We start from the raw sequence: 10,979 nt of genomic DNA, 5'->3' as shown, positions 1-10,979 counted from the left end.
AAATCCAGATCAGCTGTTCATCAAATGTCACCCTGTGGTGTGCATCTCACCAAGGCACAAATGAATTGGCAAGCAGCCTTTGTACATTCTGCTGCTGAAACCTGTGAAGGTTTCCTGGGTGTATCACTGGTGCTATTGTGATGTAAAATTTCAGCCTTATGTGTGTAACTGAACAATTAAATCCTTTGTAAATGTAAGTATTTATATAGCGAGTCTCTGCAAGATTATAGTAGATTTTCATAAAAGTATTCTACCTGGTATGGATATTTACTTCCTTACTTTTAATTTGTAAAAACAATTTAGCTGTTCTTCTCTGTGATGTAGCCCCAACACTACAATACTTAAATTCCTGCACTGGCTTGATTTAGTAATTGGCCTTTTGACAGTTCATTTCTGCAATTACACCCAATTCCCATATAGCTAGTTGGTAATATTGGTTAGCGACCTTTTTATCGCTTAAGATATAGGAGGCACACAAATCATATAAAACATTATTTGCATTTCCAGTGATAGTGTAGTGAAATTTGGACAAAACGTCACTTAGAGATATTGCAAACTGACCCATAGTTTGAACTAATTCAGACTACATCCACAGAAATTTTTTTTTTTTTTATCACTGTACATCTAAAAAAGTCTGTATCCTACATGTCTGTGAAGATCCTCAGTCATTCAGATGAATTTGTTGAGTCATGGCAACTGGATTTTCTTTCTTTCTTTTAGAGACGTTTCATTCTGTATCCACAGAACTTTGTCAATTTGATGGATCCTACATGACACTCTGGCCGATCCTGTGTTATAGAGCTGAGGTAAACTGTTTGCAAATGGACCTGAAATAGGTCATTTTTTAATGAGATTTGTATATATTAATAATTGTGTCTAATCTAATAATGCATCGATTCAAATTCACAGCCTACGAGGTGTTTCATCCTTCCTTAGGACAATTTCATGAAAGCAAATGCTGTAGGCTCATTTTTTGCAGGCAAGCGGATAAATGGATATTAGCACTGATGTTATCAACTGCAGACAACCTGCACACCTAGTTCAAGGGAGGAAATGAGAGAGGGGCACAGGGACCATGATGGGTGGAGAGCAGAGAGCATGGGAGGATTGGGGAGGGGCCAAAGAGATTTTTTTCTTCCTGTGACTCGGCAGATTTTGGTATTTCTGCTGTGTTTACTGAACTATGTTAATCAAGAGTGAGATACTCCATGCAGCAGCCTGTGACAGATGTCATTATTGTTCTATTTTGTTGAGAGACAGAGATTGGCTTGTAGAGACGAGAGTCATGTGCTGCATCTGTTTCTTTTAGCCAGTTGAAATCACCTCTAACCAGCACTTACCACAATATAGTAGAATTAAAAAAACTTTTGGTGGACAAAATTCTGATAACATCATATGGAATGATCTTTGAATTATGCACTGCAGATAGGAAGACAATTTAAATTTTAAAAATTGCCTTTGATAATTTGTGATTTTTCATTTAAAACAAAAGGCAACATGTAATGCTATAAAGTATACATTTCTATCAAGTGGGTACGATTTATAAGAGCTGACATGGCCTTATTTCATGCATGAGCTGCACTCATGCACCCACTGAGCAGATGCAGGAAAGCAGTGCTGTTTCCCTGCAGCTTTTCTTTTTTGCCAACTGTACTCCTGGCCTGACACATGATTTGTTTAACAACCAGATCTTTATTTAAGTGAGGGGTAAAATGAAAATATTCTGCAACCTCTCTCTTTTATTTTACGGTTGTGGTCGTCAATGAGTGGGTCAGCAATTCTTATCAGAGGAATGGTGGATGTACATGGATTCACACATGGTCCTTGGATTACCCGCTTAATTCTCCTCAACTGCTCACTTACACATTCACCTGTGCATTGCCATGGCAACTGGGTGTCCTCTCGCTCATGCGCTCTCCCTCTCACTGCATCACTTGCAGCAGTGCTCCTTTACACTCCATGTTTTCCTTTTGAAATTGTTACAGTGATAGACAAAAGCCCCTCCCCTACAGAAAAGACGAACATCACCATGCTGGGGAACACGTGCTGCTGATGCCCATTCATTTGGAATGTAGTGAATCAGACTGCCTTTGCACAGCATGTCAAAAAAATTATTTTTAATGGTATCCTTTTTTATGATTACAGAGTGCTGTGAAACAGCACTCTGGTGCTGGACTCGGTCCATCGGTCCAGCACCTAAGCTAGATGTGACTATGCACTTTTTTTGGCAAGCTGCTTCCGCCCTCTTCTGTCCTTAGAAAGGTGTTCTCCAGTGGTATTCTGTCTGATAGCCATCAGAAAGACAGCAAGAGAGAGTGTGAGAGAGAGTAGGTTTGGGGGCAGCTTCCACTGCAGTATAAATCTAAACCCCCAGCTCTGTGCTGCCTTGACCCAGTGCTGCGCTACCCAATCAATACAGTGCAGCACCAGTGCTTGTAATGAGAATGAGCAGGAAGAAGCTATGTGAATAGTGACAGGGGTGAGGGAAAGCCTCCAGTTCTCTCCACCCACAGCTACATTGCATCACCCAGATATGACACACCAGTATTGGCACTAGCACAGTTCTCATGTCATCGGGGCACCCATTCTGTGTATTCATTGTACATCAATAAGGGATTTACAATAAAAAAAATATGTTCACAATCATTATTTGGTTGCAGTGGTTTGTTTTGTTCTATTTCTTTTTGTTCTGCAGTCTTTTAAAGCCAGGAGGTAGAGAGAGAGAGAGAGAGAGAGTGTAGGAAAGGAGGGTGGAGTGGGTGGAGGGGCTAGCACAGCAGAAGCAGAATACCAAATGCAGATGCTGGGGCAATGTAAGAGCCAAATGCCTAAAACTACACTATCAATACATCTGTACTAAAGCTATTAGGAATCGAAGATAACATTTAAAATATAACCGCAAGTGGTGATTAACAGGCCCTCACAAACATGATATGATGCCCTTTGATTTTATTGTGAAGAAATGGATGTGTGCGGAATGATTTTATCAAATTCAGTATTCATTGAAAGTGTCCGCCATCTGGTTCCTCTGCGCCTGTGAGAGAAATCCCCCCTGCTTCTCTCCAGCACACTCAAGCTAAGCCCCACCCCTTTTAGCCTGCAGAAGTTTTTACAAGCTTCACACACACAGACTCATGCATGGACCCCTGCAGTCTGTATCTCACTCAGAGGCAGACCTTAGTAACAGGTGAATCTATCACCACCACATGGCAACACCGTAGATAGAAATAAGATTTTTGACATGTGAAATGTTAAACTTTTGAGTTAGCAAACCATTTGAGTTAGCAAAAAAAAAAAAGATTTGCAATTTAGCATAGGAAATTTATTTAATACATTTGAGGCAAATTTGGAGTTAATCAGACAAAGAGTCTAGGATACTTGTTTCAAATTCCTTTATATGAAAAATTCAGATTATCTCACTTCCTGTTGTGAGATTATCATAAATTTAATGAGATGCATTAGGGGTAAGGCATTAGGACATTTGACTGCATGGGTATACAAACAGTCTAAAATTGAGAGAAAAATTCATAATTGTGCCAGCATTTATTATGTGTATAATCACCCAAGCTTGCCACAAATCCCATACTCAAGTGCATACTTAGCACTCAATCACCTTCCCTTTATATAGATGTGATTTCTGTTATAAAAAGACAACTAATGTTGTAAAACTGCATTTTTTCGTTTTTAAGTAATTTTCATTATCTATTGCAAAAAAGTGCTGAATAATTGTTTACACAAAAGCCAATTAAAACCATTTGAGATAATCACATGCTTCTCTCATACATATCTTAACTTGGTATTTTAGTATTAGTTTGTATTTATTCTTCTTATTAGCTAGTATAAGTCACAATTTACTGCTATGATGCCTTTTTAATCCTTTCAGGTAGCCACTCTTTATAGGACATAAATAACCACCAGTCCCACCTGCAAGACCCTCACAGGGCTGTAAAAGCAGATTGAGGTTACCAAGGGCCCATCTTTCCTTTTGGTGTAATCTTCTGAGTTTTTTTCTAATCCTCTGTTTTGCAAGCAGAACAATCAGATTTTCCATTCCCAGCCCTGCCTACTAATGCTTTTATGGCCAATAGTCTGCATGCCACCACATTATCTGATGTGCAGCCTCACTGCCCCATCCCCCAGAGTAATTATCCTCCTGAATGGAGCCTCAGTTTAGTGTCTTCGTCAATGTTTTTATTGACAAACAGCATTGGGATAATCCTTTGCAGGAATTATTGTCTCGAGTCAATAGCTGGAAACCCCCCTAATAAAACGTTTGAAAGTTTTTCTCTTCATCAATAGATGAGGAGGGCACCTTTTCTGAGGTAAACATGCAGTAGCTGTGCTGTATTTATGTCTTCTTAATTTGACTGTCTTAGAACAGATTAGCATCTACTGCAGAGATGCCTCTGCCATATTAAGTAAACAATATAAAATGACTATAAAAATACATGCAAAAATAAAAGACTCTGTCAACCAGATCTACAGGAAAACATTTATGCATGCTTGTGTGAGTGTTTATGTGTCATGTGGTAAGGCCTAGCTGGACATTTTTCTGCAGTCTGGGGTTCTTGCTGGCAGTGGGACAGAGCTGCGTCAGACACTGAAAAACACGAGCAAGGAGGAGTCTGAATACGTGTCTCTCTCTCTCTGGTTATGGTAAACAACACAGAGTAAGCTTCTCTGTGTGTGCTTGGAGAAAGGGAGGGAGTTGAACCAGAAGAGATACATATGTGTAAGTGTGTGAGACAGAGAAAGAATGATTGTGTTTGCGTATTGGTGTGTGTGTGTGTGTGTGTGTGTGTGTGTGTGTGTGGGGGGGGGGGGGGGGGGGGGGGGGGGGGGGGATGAAACACTGCAGTGCTGTGAGGGGAGAGAACAGGAAGAACACAGGTACTGACTCTCTCTCTCACACACACAAACACATTTTTAGGCACACACAGACAAGCTAAAACCAGGGATACAGTCATCTATACATATTGGTCATATATAGCACACACAGCCTCCTAAACCTCAAAAGACCTCAGACCTCTAAAACATGTAGAACCTGGTAAGAACAATATAGAACCCATCAGATAAATTCTGTGGTGCTCTTTTTCCTGTAAGCATATGTTAAAAAAAATTGTATCCTATAAATACAATTATAAATTTAATTGGAACAGTGCACATTATACAGGATATCGCATGAAACTGAAGAAGCTACTATTTCTGCTGATTCTCAGTATGTGACGTCCTGGCACCATGTGCCCACCAGAGCGCGTACACGCTTCGGCCTTTTTGTTCACAGCTGGCCCATGTTTCCTGTTGAACACTCACCAGTCCTTTTTCACGGCGTCTCATCTTACTTGTATGCAATTTCAGTGTGAGTGTTTTAAATAGCTTACCATCCTGTTTGTTTTGGGCTATGTTCCATATTCTTGCTTAATAAACTATGAATTCTCTGAATGATTCTATATGATTTAATTTATTTGACTAGTAAAATCAAACATTATGTAAAATGACTATTGAACATGTCTCATATTTTCTAAGTTAATACATTTCTGGAGGAAAAAATTATGGTAACATGATGGTAAAATGATGGTAATGATGAAAGAGAAGTGATTGTCATTGTGAAACACTGCAGCGAAATGCATCCTCTTGTGAGCAGTGGGCAGCCTTGACTGATCTTCAAGCATGAATGTAACCACATTACAACAACAAGAAGATTTATTTCTTATATAGCCCAAAAATCACATACAGTATGTCTCAATGGGCTTTGTAGAAGTGGAGAAGTCCAAAGTGTAGTTCAGTGTCATGGTGTACATTACGTGTCCATTATAATGCTACTGGTCCATTTGAAAATCCCTGAAGCTTTAGTCGTTACGGTGGTGGTGTCTGAGGTGACCCTCTGGTTTGTTTCTTGCTAAGTCCTCGTTTAGCAGTTGCCAGGAAACAGGATTTATCTGCTGGTCTCTTCTCTGGAGTCTGCCAGTAGTCTGTGCGCTTGATTCAGTGTCTCAGAGAGAACAAACAGAAGCAGTGGCAGATGGTGGCATTGTACGACTGATACTGAAATATGTGGTTATAGTGGTATTTTTGTGCAACAGTGGCCAGGTACCCTAACTAGGACAGCCTAACTAAGGTGAATTTAACACTGTGCTTAACAGGGAGACTGTGTGATAAAGTGGACTTAATAACTGACACTGTGTCTGGGACTTTAACAGAAGGCCAGAGAAAACAGATGTGTTTTCAGTTTAGATTTAAACACTGAGACTGTGTCTGAGTCCCAAACACTGACTGGCAAGCTGTTCCACAACTGCGGAGCTCCATATGAGAAGGATCTGCTCCCAGCTGTGACCTTCTGTACTTTGGGTACCAGTAGTGACGTATTCTGTCTCGAAATGGCCTCCATAGTCAAATCAGTGCCCAGAAGCCAGCACTTAACAAAACACAACTGAAAAACCATGTGGCATTTGTCAAGGCCCACAGCCTGCTGAAAGGATGGATGCGGGATTTTTCAGATGAATCTTCTGTTGAATTACACCACAGTCACCACAAATATTGCAGGAGACCTACTGGAGCCCGCATAGATCCGAGATTCACCCAGAAAACAGTGAAGTTGGCGGAAAAATCATGGTCTGGGGTTACATCCAATATGGGGGGAGCGAGAGATCTGCAGGGTGGAAAGCAACATCAATAGTCTGAAATACCAAGAAATCATAGCTACCTTTTATATTCCCAACCATAAAAGAGGCCAAATTCTGCAGCAGGATGGTGCTCAATCACATACAAGATGCTCCAGGATTGGCCAGCTCACTCACCATTCATGAACATCATTGAGCATGTATGGGGTAAGATGAAAGATGAAGCATGGAATACGGAACCAAAAATATTGATGAACTCTGGGAGGCATGCAAGACTGCTTTCTTTGCTATTCTTGATGACTTAATCAATAAATTGTATGAATCCTTGCCAAACCACAAGGATGCAGTCCTTCAAACTCATGGAAGTCATACAAGATATTAAATTTGGATCTCACAGCTTCACTACTTAATTTGTTGACATATTTTTGTATCTGCAGTAAATTTGGTCAATTTCTGTATAGGCGACAAAACTTCTGTCTCGATTCATTTGAATGCATTAAAAGGGTTTTTAAAATGCATTGGTAGGGTTTTAACTTTTCATATGAGCTATTTCTTACACCAATTGATTAATTAAAAGCAGGTGTTTCTACAAACTAGATAAGCGACATCCCACAACAGTTTACTTTCATACATTTTTAATCAGCTTTAACATTTAGTTTAATATGGCCTAGGCACAGATTGGTACATTGTAGGGTTAGGAAGGTAAAATAGTGGATTTGTTAAATAAATAATCTCTTCTTGGTTTGAGTTACCTGGGATGTTTGGGTAGTCCTTCTTGTGACACATCCAGTGTAGGAAAGTCCAGGACTGAAGGATGAGGATGCCTTTATCCAGAATGTGCCCATGTTGGCTGTACCATCACTTGAAGATTCCAAAGGGGGATTTTATGTTTTTTTGTTGGATTAACTGAAAATTCTGTGTTTTGCCTGACTGTTTGGTCCCTTACATTACCCCTGTCTGCAGATGCATTTGTTGACATGTCCTGCAGTTATGCCTGCTCTCAAGTTGTGAATCTGTCAGGGATATATTGATTTAATTCATTCTCAATATAAACTGATCTATGTTAACATATTGTTTTAGTTTAACATTACCTGAGCATTTTCTCTCAGTTGGATTTAAAGTCAAATGAGTAAACTTACATTCTGTAGTGCCATCCTAAAAATTGCCAAAGCCAATGTGCAGCATGTTTTGGCTGCAATTTAAGCCTTTTTTTTTTTACGGGTCAAAACTGGAAATTATCTGCCCCCTGCTGGTAATTCTGAAGAGTTGCATAATTTAGCTTTTATTATTACACTACTTCCTCCAGCAATACATGCTTTACAAAGATCACTAATGGATGAAGCACCTCATTATACTTCAAAATGCCACTGCAGGGTCAAATGTTCAATTAATTTTCAAACCAGTATAGCTGTGTAGTCTGCTGTTTATATTGTTTGATTAAAGCTCTTCCCTGCACTAATATTTTGGTGGGGAATATAATATTGCCAATAGCCTGTTGATCGAAACACTACTGTCCCTGGGTCTGACAGACGGCCATGCCACAAAAAGTGTCTCTCCTCTGTGTCCAAACCAATGCAGTCTCGTCTCTGACTTTGTCTGCAAAACATCCAATTGTAACTACTCCTCTAAATCCTAACCCTTGTCACCCCAATGCAAATTTCAGCATCATTAACTCCACCTCACTGCTTACTGTCATCCTTCCTGATCTCATCTGTCAACCTCTTATGGTGGGCGTTTCCGCTGGTCTGCGCTGAGGAGAAAGGAGAGAGAAAAGAAGCGGGAGAGGGACAGTCGGCTGTAAGGTGCCGGCTTTGCGTATTGACTCTGGCCATAATGCTGTCAGAGCCCATGGATCTTCCAACCTATATCTACTGACTGACCAGGCTGTTGAGGAGATTGTGAGCATAGTGGGGAGGTCAGAATCCTCAACCGGCGACTGTACCTTATTCTAGCTTTGAGTCCAGAACCGTGACTTAATGACCTGTTCAGTTAGATGTGAATGCAGGCTGAGCACATGTGGGAAAAAATCGGCTGCAGGTGTCTTTAGATATTCTAAAGGAAAAACTGCACATGTACCAAGAAACTGTTAAAACTGTTAAAAAAAAGATCTGATTTGGTTTCTAACAATTGTCACACCTGGAATTCTTTTCTGTACCATCAATGCTGCTCCTAGTGGCACTCATGCAAATTCTCTGGAAGTCTCCTCTGATATGATAAACAAAATTAAAAATACTAAATCAGTCAGTTTGAGCCAGTGTCTCTGATAATCATTGAAAAAGTGATTGTCTCAGGCTTTAGTGCAACCAACAATCAAGAAACCTTATCTAGACATCTCCACTCTGACTAATTTTAGCCCAATTTCTAAACTTCCCAACTCCAGCCTTATTTGGATAAGCACAAGGTCCTTGAACCTTTACAGTCAGGTTTTAAGGCCCTCCATAGCATGGAGACTGCCTTGTTGAAGGTTAGTAATGATTTTATTAGCTTCTGATTCTGGTGATTATGCCATCCTCGTACTACTGGATCTTACAGCAGCATTTGAAACGGTTGACAATAATAAATTGCGTGGGTATTAAAGGGACAGCAATAGAGTGGTTTAGATCCTACCCCTTTTTTTCTGTCAGCATTGGTAACTGTACATCCTCCTGGGCACCTGTTCACTATGGGCTCCCCCAGGGCTCTGTAATTGGTCCTTTGTGGTTTTCTTCATACACACTCCCACTAGGAACCATTTTAAGAAAATATGACATTTCATTCCATTTTTATGCTGATGATATGTTAAGCCATTCTTACATTTTTAATTCATTTAATGTAAAATGTCGTTTAAATAAGCTGAACAGTTTGGCACACGATAACACTAGATTCAACAGACATTGAAAAAGTCACAAAAGCAGACAGCTCTAATGCTCCGGGCGTCACCTACCAATAACTTTTAAGACGATCCAATTTGCTGATAAAACAACCCTACATATGCAATCCTCCATCCATGGTAGTGGGAACAAATCTGGAATGGTAATTGCATTTAGCTGTGAATAAAGCCAAAGATGGAGTTTAGAGTTGTAACATGGATGTATGATGTTTTATGTTGAGTGCTGTCAAACTGTGCTTAAAATCTTGGAAGCAAAATTGGTACCACAATCAGTCTGTACACTCAAAGCAGGCCAAATGTAGTAAAAAAAATTAACTAATGCACTAAAATTCACTAGTAGCTGCACATATAATTCTTAGAAGAAATTCATGCCCGGCCTTTGACTTTCGCAAAAGGCCAACACAGTCCACAAGAACACTGTCAAACCATTCTCCTGAGACCTGAATAGGATGCAAGGGTGTGAGTGGAATCACTTGATTTGTTTTTTTCCACACACAGACATGTATGGCAGGTAAGACAATACTTTACCAAAAAAGGGCAGATGTGGCACAAAAGCTGCCATGGGGCTCACTGCAGCTCTGATCTTCATCGCCTTCATCTCGAGTGCAGGGAGATGGCTCTCCTTATCCACCTCTAAGCAATGCATTGCTTTTGTGAGGTCCCACTCCCATTCCAGGTTAAGTGCCCTCTCCTGAGCCTCCAATTGCGATTGAGCAATACACATCTTAATGCGTGCCTCCTTACATGACCCATCCGACAGAGATCTGGGATCTTAATGTGGCTACCATGTGCCACCATGTTATGGAAAAGGACCGTGGCATGGAAAAGGACTGTGTCAAGCTGTCATTTTAGTCTTTGTTAGTGTTAGTCATGTCCATACTCATTTTAGCCTGTAAGTTTCAGATGACTAAAAGTCTGAGCATTTTCGTCATATTTGTCATGTCTGTGCCGGCTCCACCCCCAAAACACGCTCTCCCTACCCTGAGTATTATGGTTTGTGTCTGTGTCTTGTGTCTGCATGTCATGTCATTTGTAGCCACCCTGATAAGTCCCAATCCTGTAGTGTGCACTTTGTGTTACCTCTCTCGCATGTCTGGGTTGTGGGTTCCTTATCACATTCCCTTCCCAGGTCACATCAAAAATTCTGAGGCAAAAGCTGTGGGTAGAAAGACAGAGGAGGAATTTTCTGCAAGCCTCACTGCTTAATATCTTGCTAACTTACACTTGCTATGCTAACAGTGCTTAATATCTTGCAACTGCATTGGAGCCACCAATTTGTGTGTACTCACTCACATGGAGATCGGTAAGAAGTATACCTTTCTGTCCACATTTGTCTGTTTCTCTCTCTCTCTCTCTTTTTTTTTTTTTTTTTTTTTTAAAGGAGTTTTGCTTGCTGCAACGAGAACAGTTTTGTGGATTAACAAGGAGAGTTGTTTTCTCTTCAAATTAGAAACTGCTGGAACATTTGTAGTTTGAAACATTCATTTAAT

The 10,979-nt window shown here is 40.3% G+C and overlaps 1 long non-coding RNA gene across 1 annotated transcript; it reads right to left on the bottom strand.

The window, feature by feature from the left end:
- Positions 1 to 9,173: 9,173 nt before the first annotated feature.
- LOC114763815 (uncharacterized) lies at positions 9,174 to 10,737 on the bottom strand. Its single transcript, XR_003742387.1, has 3 exons — positions 10,570 to 10,737; positions 9,544 to 9,646; positions 9,174 to 9,341 (listed from the first exon to the last, which is right to left on the bottom strand). It is a non-coding gene; the product is annotated as an uncharacterized LOC114763815 (long non-coding RNA).
- Positions 10,738 to 10,979: the final 242 nt, after the last annotated feature.

The sequence above is a fragment of the Denticeps clupeoides genome, chromosome 14 (genome assembly GCF_900700375.1).
Source record: "Denticeps clupeoides chromosome 14, fDenClu1.1, whole genome shotgun sequence".
NCBI classification, from domain to species: Eukaryota; Metazoa; Chordata; class Actinopteri; order Clupeiformes; family Denticipitidae; genus Denticeps; species Denticeps clupeoides.
The sequence above is the reverse complement of the archived record's forward strand: the minus strand, read 5'-3'. Positions and strand labels throughout refer to the sequence as shown.